General features: G+C 43.9%; 1 protein-coding gene across 1 annotated transcript in view; it reads left to right on the top strand.

Annotated features, from left to right (window-relative positions):
- Window positions 1-9,435, top strand: part of TSPAN7 (tetraspanin 7) — a 177,699-nt gene that overhangs the window by 71,957 nt on the left and 96,307 nt on the right. The window lies entirely within an intron of this gene.

The raw sequence follows: 9,435 nt of genomic DNA, 5'->3' as shown, positions 1-9,435 counted from the left end.
GGCTAGACAGACATTTGGTCTGACCCAGTATAGCTATTCTTATGTTCTTATATGCTGCTTTCAGGCTATTTTGTGCATTATAGCAGTCTGGAGAATCTAAACCTAAATGTAAGCGGTCTTATTATGTTAAGTCACTCTTTGTGCTTACACACCACAGTGAAGCTGGCTTTCAATCAAAGGATGTCAGACCAGTGGGTGGCTCATGTTCTGCAATACATACCGGGAGTTTAGAGGACAAAATGGTGACATGGCTTAAAGGTGGATTACCAGTCTTACCTCTAATCTGCCAGGCTTTCATGGCCTACAAACCAGACCCCCGTCTTTACATGCAGCAGGTTTTATATGTATGAATACAGGTGGGGTTTGTTTTGTTTTGTTTTTTACAAAAGTCTGATTTTTATTTGATTGTTTGAAAGGGGAAGGTTACCTTTTCCTTCATGCTCTCGCCACCTTGAATTTTGTATTGTTAAATAATTAAAAAGGCCGTAAATGTCTCTTAGGCTTCAGTTTGTATTATGACAGTAGTAATTGAGGACTTAGGTACGTCAATTTATTTGTGTGTGTGTGTGTGCATGTGAGAGAGTGAGCGTGGAGTAGGAGTGCAGATATGGTTGAAATTCTGTAGTTCGGTGCCATAAAGTAAAGATTGTCTAGACATTTACTCAGTAACTCCAGAAACAAATATAGGTCTTAACAGAAAAAATATTTAATACTATGTAACTCTTGATTGTGTTTGTTATAAATTTGCAAGACCATTTCTCTCCACTTTGAGATTTTAAGGAAGGGTAGAGGTAAATATAATCTCTGTGCCAATAGAACTCTCTCCTTATTAAAAAAAATGCAAAAGTAAATAACTAAATTTAGAGCTGTAGTGAAAGAGTATGTTACCGAAATGTCGGGTCCGCCTAGCTGAGAGCCAGTGACACCCAGACAGGGATAAGGAAAAGGTTGCTTTATTCTGCAGAAGAAAGGAGAGTTCTGTACTTTGGTACAAAAAACTCTGCTCCATATAAAAACCAAGAATCTTTTATACACACTCACATACAGGCTTTGGTCGTGTTAGCATTTGATTGGTGGTTAGCAAACCCTGCACTTCTGCAATCTGCTCAGCAAAAACCAGCCTTGGACCAGCTTCAACTGCCTCAAGATTGATAAGGAAAGACAGTTCAAAAGTTCAGGCTACTGTGTCCGTGAGGTGTCCAGTTTCTCCTAATGGTTGCCAGCTATTATAAGGCTACTAGCTGTTGGGGGGGCTGCTAACTATCACAGTCCCCCCTTCGGGCCTGACAATCCAAATTGTCAGGCCCGTTACGCAATTTGCGATCAAGCTGGAGGGAGAAATATTGTGTTCTCCTACGGACAGTAGAGCCCTTAGTAACAGCACTACACAAACATTTTGCACATTGCAACATTACCCAAACAACACATAGAAAGAAAAGAAGGAAAATAATCCATTTGACAATTGTGTGTCCGTGAGGTGTCCAATTTCTCCTAATGGTTGCCAGCTATTATAAGGCTACTAGCTGTTAGGGGGCTGCTAACTGTGTCAGCTATGAAAATTTGGCTAGAAAAATTGTAGGGTATTTTGTTACTATTTACAGCTGTTGTTTCCTGTCCCTTCTGTCTTCCTATCTATCTTCCTTGCTTTATCATGCTTCATTTTCTGTGTTCTTCTGCCTCTTTTCTCTCTCTGCCTTTTCCCCTAATGCAGAAGTTCTTTCCAAGTGGGACTGGCCTGCAGACAGAATTGATGAGGATGGGGCAGTTGGACTCTTTCATTCTGTAGATATTCTAACTTTTCTAGTTTTCTATGCTTCTTCCTCTTTGCTGCTGCCAACACTTCTTTTGGTTGGGTGGCAGTGGGGTAGCTGCAGGAGACTTGGCTGTCAGAGGCCTCTCTAGAGTATTTCTCCATGGCGGATGAAGGTTGAAGAACAGAGTGAAGAAATGTAAGCCTTGTCTACTTGGGGAGTATTCAGAAATCACTGCTCCGGATTAACTCCTGGTGTGGACACATAAGGCTTGTCTTCAATACTGGGGTAAGTCGACCTAAGTTATGTTACTCCAGCTATGTGAATAATGTAACTGGAGCTGGCATAGCTTAGGTTGACTTACCTCAGCATCTTCACAGGTGTGTTCAAGGCAGTATAAGGTCTGGTCTACACTGGGGGTAGGGTGGGGGATCAGTCTAAGTTATACATCTTCAGCTATGTGAATAACGTAGCTGAAGTCGACATACACCTCCGACATACACCGGAGCCCTGCCGCCCCTACCCTGACATAACGAGGTTTCAGCTATAATGTGGTAGGGATTTTTGGCTCCCCACGACCACGTTATAGCGGGGTAGAGGTGCACTCAGATCTACTCACCGTGGAGTCTTCACTGCGGTGAGTCGACTGCTGACACTCCCCGTCGACTCCGCCTGTGCCTCTTGCTCCAGTGGAGTACCAGAATTGACGAGAGAGTGCTTGGCTGTCGATTTATCGCTTCTGGATCGATCGCTGCGAGTAATGTAGGTAAGCCTTCAGAAACTACATAGAAGAAAGTTCTGCAGGAGTATTCACGCTGTTGTTCTTGTGCCAAGGAACAAATGTAGGATCACAGCCTAGACCAGGAATAGGCAACCTATGGCAGGTGTGCCAAAAAAAAACCCTAAACAACAACAAAAACACATTTCTTTTTGTCACTGGTTGGAGATTGCGTCCTGCTTGTACATGTTTCTGACATGAATCACACCCTGGCAACTCATCATGCTACCCCAATAGCTCTTTTGCCTGCGAAGGTACATTCTGATCTCAAAACTATTGCATTTCTGCATCAGGTTTTAGCTTGACAAGAGGTGTATAGTGTTAAGCACGCCTGTTAAACTAAAGATTTGATTTAATTCAGGGCCTTAATACTGTGATCTTAGAACTGAACTTTTAGTGGAAAGGTAGAATTGAGATCTGACGAAGTCAGACAGAACCTGTTGTTTGGCATAACAACATGATGTCCTATATGAATTGGTATATTGGTTTTCTCCAAACACTTTACCACAATGCAAAATGGCCCATAGACCATCCGATATTAAATGCCGGTTTTAAGAGGATCAAGGAGGTTGATTGATTGATTGGTGATGCAACTGATTGTATGGTGACATGTCATTTTAACATGCTCTGACCCGCTCTCTTACCTGTACAGCTAGAGAGGAAGCTTTCTTGCTCTACTCTGTCATCAGGTGCTGTTTCCCAGTAAGGCCTGCAGTCCTCGGTGGGGCAGGGCCTGAGTATTCTGTTGCTTTCTATTATCAGAGGGGTAGCCGTGTTAGTCTGGATCTGTAAAAGCAGCAAAGAATCCTGTGGCACCTTATAGACTAACAGACGTTTTGGAGCATGAGCTTTCGTGAGTGAATACCCACTTCCTCAGATGCATGTAATGGAAATTTCCAGGGGCAGGTATATATATGCTAGCAAGCAAGCTAGAGATAACGAGGTCAGTTCAATCAGGGAGGATGAGGCCCTGTTCTAGCAGTTGAGGTGTGAAAACCAAGAGAGGAGAAACTGGTTCTGTAATTGGCAAGCCATTCACAGTCTTTGTTCAATCCTGAGCTGATGGTGTCAAATTTGCGGATGAACTGAAGCTCAGCAGTTTCTCTTTGAAGTCTGGTCCTGAAGTTTTTTTGCTGCAGGATGGCCACCTTAAGGTCTGCTATAGTGTGGCCAGGGAGGTTGAAGTGCTCTCCTACAGGTTTTTGTATATTGCCATTCCTAATGTCTGATTTGTGTCCATTTATCCTTTTCCGTAGAGACTGTCCAGTTTGGCCGATGTACATAGCAGAGGGGCATTGCTGGCATATGATGGCGTAAATTACATTGGTGGATGTGCAGGTGAATGAACCAGTGATGGTGTGGCTGATCTGGTTAGGTCCTGTGATGGTGTCGCTGGTGTAGATATGTGGGCAGAGTTGGGCATCGAGGTTTGTTGCATGGATTGGTTCCTGAGCTAGAGTTATTATGGTGCGGTGTGCAGTTACTGGTGAGAATATGTTTCAGGTTGCCAGGTTGTCTGTGGGCAAGGACTGGCCTGCCACCCAAGGCCTGTGAAAGTGTGGGATCATTGTCCAGGATGGGTTGTAGATCCTTGATGATGCATTGGAGGGGTTTTAGCTGGGGGCTGTATGTGATGGCCAGTGGAGTCCTGTTGGTTTCTTTCTTGGGTTTATCTTGCAGTAGGAGGCTTCTGGGTACACGTCTGGCTCTGTTGATCTGTTTCCTTATTTCCTCATGCGGGTATTGTAGTTTTGAGAATGCTTGGTGGAGATTTTGTAGGTGTTGGTCTCTGTCTGAGGGGTTAGAGCAGATGCGGTTGTACCTCAGTGCTTGGCTGTAGACAATGGATCGTGTGATGTGCCCGGGATGGAAGCTGGAGGCATGAAGGTAGGCATAGCGGTCGATAGGTTTTCGATATAGGGTGGTGTTAATGTGACCATCACTTATTTGCACTGTGGTGTCAAGAAAGTGGACCTCCCGTGTAGATTGGTCCAGGCTGAGGTTGATGGTGGGGTGGAACCAATCCATGCAATAAACCTTGATGCCAACTCTGCCCACATATCTACACCAGCGACACCATCACAGGACCTAACCAGATCAGCCACACCATCACTGGTTCATTCACCTGCACATCCACCAATGTAATATACGCCATCATATGCCAGCAATGCCCCTCTGCTATGTACATCGGCCAAACTGGACAGTCTCTACGGAAAAGGATAAATGGACACAAATCAGACATTAGGAATGGCAATATACAAAAACCTGTAGGAGAGCACTTCAACCTCCCTGGCTACACTATAGCAGACCTTAAGGTGGCCATCCTGCAGCAAAAAAACTTCAGGACCAGACTTCAAAGAGAAACTGCTGAGCTTCAAAAGCAGCGAAGAATCCTGTGGCACCTTATAGACTAACAGACGTTTTGGAGCATGAGCTTTCGTGGGTGAATACCCACTTCCTCAGATGCATGTAATGGAAATATCCAGGGGCAGGTATATATATATGTGTGCTAGCAAGCAAGCTAGAGATAACGAGGTCAGTTCAATCAGGGAGGATGAGGCCCTGTTCTAGCAGTTGAGGTGTGAAAACCAAGAGAGGAGAAACTGGTTCTGTAATTGGCAAGCCATTCACAGTCTTTGTTCAGTCCTGAGCTGATGGTGTCAAATTTGCAGATGAACTGAAGCTCAGCAGTTTCTCTTTGAAGTCTGGTCCTGAAGTTTTTTTGCTGCAGGATGGCCACCTTAAGGTCTGCTATAGTGTGGCCAGGGAGGTTGAAGTGCTCTCCTACAGGTTTTTGTATATTGCCATACCTAATGTCTGATTTGTGTCCATTTATCCTTTTCCGTAGAGACTGTCCAGTTTGGCCGATGTGCATAGCAGAGGGGCATTGCTGGCATATGATGGCGTAAATTACATTGGTGGATGTGCAGGTGAATGAACCAGTGATGGTGTGGCTGATCTGGTTAGGTCCTGTGATGGTGTCGCTGGTGTAGATATGTGGGCAGAGTTGGCATCGAGGTTTGTTGCATGGATTGGTTCCTGAGCAAGAGTTATTATGGTGTGGTGTGCAGTTACTGGTGAGCTTCAGTTCATCTGCAAATTTGACACCATCAGCTCAGGATTGAACAAAGACTGTGAATGGCTTGCCAATTACAGAACCAGTTTCTCCTCTCTTGGTTTTCACACCTCAACTGCTAGAACAGGGCCTCATCCTCCCTGATTGAACTGACCTCGTTATCTCTAGCTTGCTTGCTAGCATATATATACCTGCCCCTGGAAATTTCCATTACATGCATCTGAGGAAGTGGGTATTCACCCACGAAAGCTCATGCTCCAAAACGTCTGTTAGTCTATAAGGTGCCACAGGATTCTTTGCTGCTTTTGGTTGCTTTCTGTCAGCCCAGAGCTGTTTTATAACTGTTTGACTGTGCCCCCAAAGCTAGTTACTCTGATGCAGACTGCTTTTAAAAGATACAGTTGTCTTGGGTGATGTTCATTCGGCTAATGTGCTTTGCTGTGATAAGAGGAAAAACTGTCACTTAGGATGGCTGGAAAGGGAAACGAGGAATTTATTCAGTGGTATACAAATCATATTGCTCTCTTCTGTAAGGATCCAGCAAGTCCCAGCAGCTTGAGTGAGGCAGGGGGGTGGAATGGTGCCTGAAAAAAGGATTCTGTTCCAGAACCACTGTTCTAGCATTCCCTGCTAACCATGGACACTTCCCCCTTAGTTATGTCTTTTTTCCCGCCCCATCCTTGCCCGCTGGTGAGAGAGTTTTGTCTTTCCTTCTTCCTTTGACTATTGGTAGAAGGAGGGAGCTTTTCCTTCACACACTCTTGCCCCTTTCAACCTTGTGAATTGCATCACCATTGCTACGGGACTGTGCGTGTGTGTTGGGGTGGGAGGAGGTCATTTCTTTTGTCCAGTTTTTCCACCCTTTCTGCTGACCTTCCCTGAGTTGGAGGGGAGAGAGGTTGGAATCTCTGGTTCTCAGGGAGGGAAGATTCTGTGTGTGGGCAGACTTTGAGACCTGATGGAAGTGCAGATGATGCAGAGTTACTCCCCATAATGTTCCAGTTTAGCTTGAGCAGAGGGGACGCATGGAGGGGAGGAGGGCAGGCAGTGTTCTCCCCCCACCCCCGATTTGCTGCTTGGCTTGTACTGAGCATGCTCAGTAATACTGTTGAAGCCTGCTGCCCTCACTCCACCCCTGCACTATTGGCAGGCATGGGTCGCCTCTGAACCTGAGTATCAACGGGCCACCCCCAAGTGCCCACCTAACTCACAGAACACTGCTACAGGACCTCACTCGGCAGCACCCTATTCAGTTTTTAAGAGACAAGGCCAAAACACTGACCTTTGTCAGTCCAGTAAGGATGAGTAGGGTTAGTGCCATGTGCTTGAGGGGAAACCGATGGCATCTGATGGCTTACTGGTGTTCTGACTCCACTCATAAGATCAGAACTTACTGCTATTGTGAAATACTTTTTCACTTTAATGATGGGGAAAGTTGGGGTTGAAGTGGGTTTTCTGTTTTTTTTCTTCAGATTTTTGGGAGCCAGCATCCACAGCAAAAACACTGATGTCACTGACATGGCACCTGCACTTTGGGTCTCTCTGCCATTCTCTTTGGTGATTGGAAACAGAGGTCAAGAGATCTGCTGGAGCTGTAGGCAGGCCCCTCTTCTTCAGCCATTGCTCTGTGTAGAATCGGCTCACGCCCCTCTCCTGCCGCCTCATTCCTCCTCTGGCCCAGTTATCAAAGTGAAGAACTCCAAGAGGACTGGGAAGGATGCTAGACTTAGATGTTCTAAAACTTGTTTGTTTTGTTTTTAGAATTGATGTGTTTCTAACAGGTGGGGGGAGAGAAGAAAGAGGAAGCAGAGAATGGAGAGAACAGATTCAATGGCTCCCAAGTAAACTATTGTCAAAACTTGTAATTTGCTCTGCAAACCCCTTTGACTGTTTCCTGTTACAGCCCTGAGGTGCTTGTAGAACAAATCAATCTACTTGAAAGCTAAGGCAGGAGTAAAGGATGAAAATGTGTACATTTTCCAAACAGGAGGTAGAGACCAGGCAGGAAATTAAGCCCTTTTAATATGTTAAGACCTAAACTTGATTATCATTCGGTAAAAACAACTGGACAAAACATTTAGATTTAATGGGCTTTTTTGTTAATTTTGGGTAAAACTGTTTCTCAGCTTTTAAATGGATTAGCTGGGATGTTGTACTCCTGAGTGTCTGTGGGGCTGCTATGGATGTCAGATGCCAGCAGAACTTTAGAAATGCTGTCGTTTACTTTTGCACTGAAGTAATGGAGGAAAATTCTATCCAGACTACTTTTAATCAAGTATAAATTTTATTTGCTATAGTATGTATATTAAATAGTTAAACTTGGTTCAGACTTGCATGTAATAATTGCATTGTATTCAGTTCTTATTAACTTGAATTTAAGCCTAAAACCAACCAGGCAAAAGATATTTAATAATTGAGAAACAAAGGCCTAGTCCACACTACGCAGTTAAACCGATTTTAACAGCGTTAAATCGATTTAACGCTGCACCCATCCACACTACACTGCTCTTTATATCGATTTAAAGGGCTCTTTAAATCGATTTCTGTACTCCTACAAAACGAGAGGAGTAACGCTAAAATCGATATTACTATATCAATTTAGGGTTAGTGTGGACGCAAATCGACCTTATTGGCCTCATTCTTTTACAGTAGCTACCCACAGTGCACCGCTCCAGAAATCGACGCTAGCCTCGGACCACGGACGCACACCACCGAATTAATGTGCCTAGTGTGGACGCGCACAATCGACTTTATAATATCTATTTTATAAAATGGGTTTAAGCTAATTCGAATTTATCCTGTAGTGTAGACATACCCTTAGAACAGTACACTGAGCCCAATGAAATAAGCATCCATCAGCAAAAGAGATTAAATGCTACTGCCATCAGTTAAGCTTTTGGGAGAAGGGAGATGTCTGATCCTGTTAATGCAAAGTATGAATTGATGTCGTTTTAATTTTCTTCTGATAAGGATTTACTGCTTTACATGTAAATAGCCAGTGATTTGGCTATGTTGGATTTTCCATTCTATGGAGAATGTGTTCATGTACTGGAACTTAACTGATCACACTGAGTTAAGGGGAGGATAATGAAAAGCTATGGAGTGAATAATAGAAGGCTTTAAAAATGAGGCAAGGGGACTAGATGATAGAATACTGTACAGTAGCAGTGGTTTAGCCAGATTTAGAGATTAAATGTACATTTCTGAACATCTGGCTGCTCTAATGTCTGTATAGACCTTATATATAGAATTAGATCTATTAAAATCTATGTGCTAACTTACAATAATCGACTCTCTTAGAGTATGCCTACACTGCAACAAAACACCCACCGCTGACTTCGGCTCATGGGCCTTGGGTTGCATGGCTATACAATTGCAGAGTAGACATTTCGGGTGAGGGCTGGAGCCTGAGCTCAGGAGCCTTCCCCTCTTGCAGAGTCCCAGAGCCCAGGCTCCAGCCCAAGCCCAGACATCTACACTGCAATTTTATAGCCCCACAGCTAGAAAAGACATGTTAATATTAGCTCTCATAGAAACACGCAACGTGTATTTTTTGGATATTACATCATAGAAAACCATATCTCAAGCCTCTTGTTAGCAGTAATAATCTGGGGGGACAAAGGGGAATGTTTCATTGGGGGAACAAAGGGGAATGTTTCATTGGCCCATGGGTGGTAAATGGAACACTGACAAGACAAAACGAAGTTAGCTGCTGTGATAAAGAATAACTGTAATGTCATTCTTATTTTTATTTATGTGTTTGAGTTTCCAGCAAGCATGGATTATAAGTCTCTAAGCACATGTAAAAAATTTAAAAACAACAGTTAGAA

The sequence above is a fragment of the Gopherus flavomarginatus genome, chromosome 1 (genome assembly GCF_025201925.1).
Source record: "Gopherus flavomarginatus isolate rGopFla2 chromosome 1, rGopFla2.mat.asm, whole genome shotgun sequence".
NCBI classification, from domain to species: Eukaryota; Metazoa; Chordata; order Testudines; family Testudinidae; genus Gopherus; species Gopherus flavomarginatus.
Note: the sequence above shows the minus strand (reverse complement) of the source record. Positions and strands in the feature narration are given on the sequence as shown.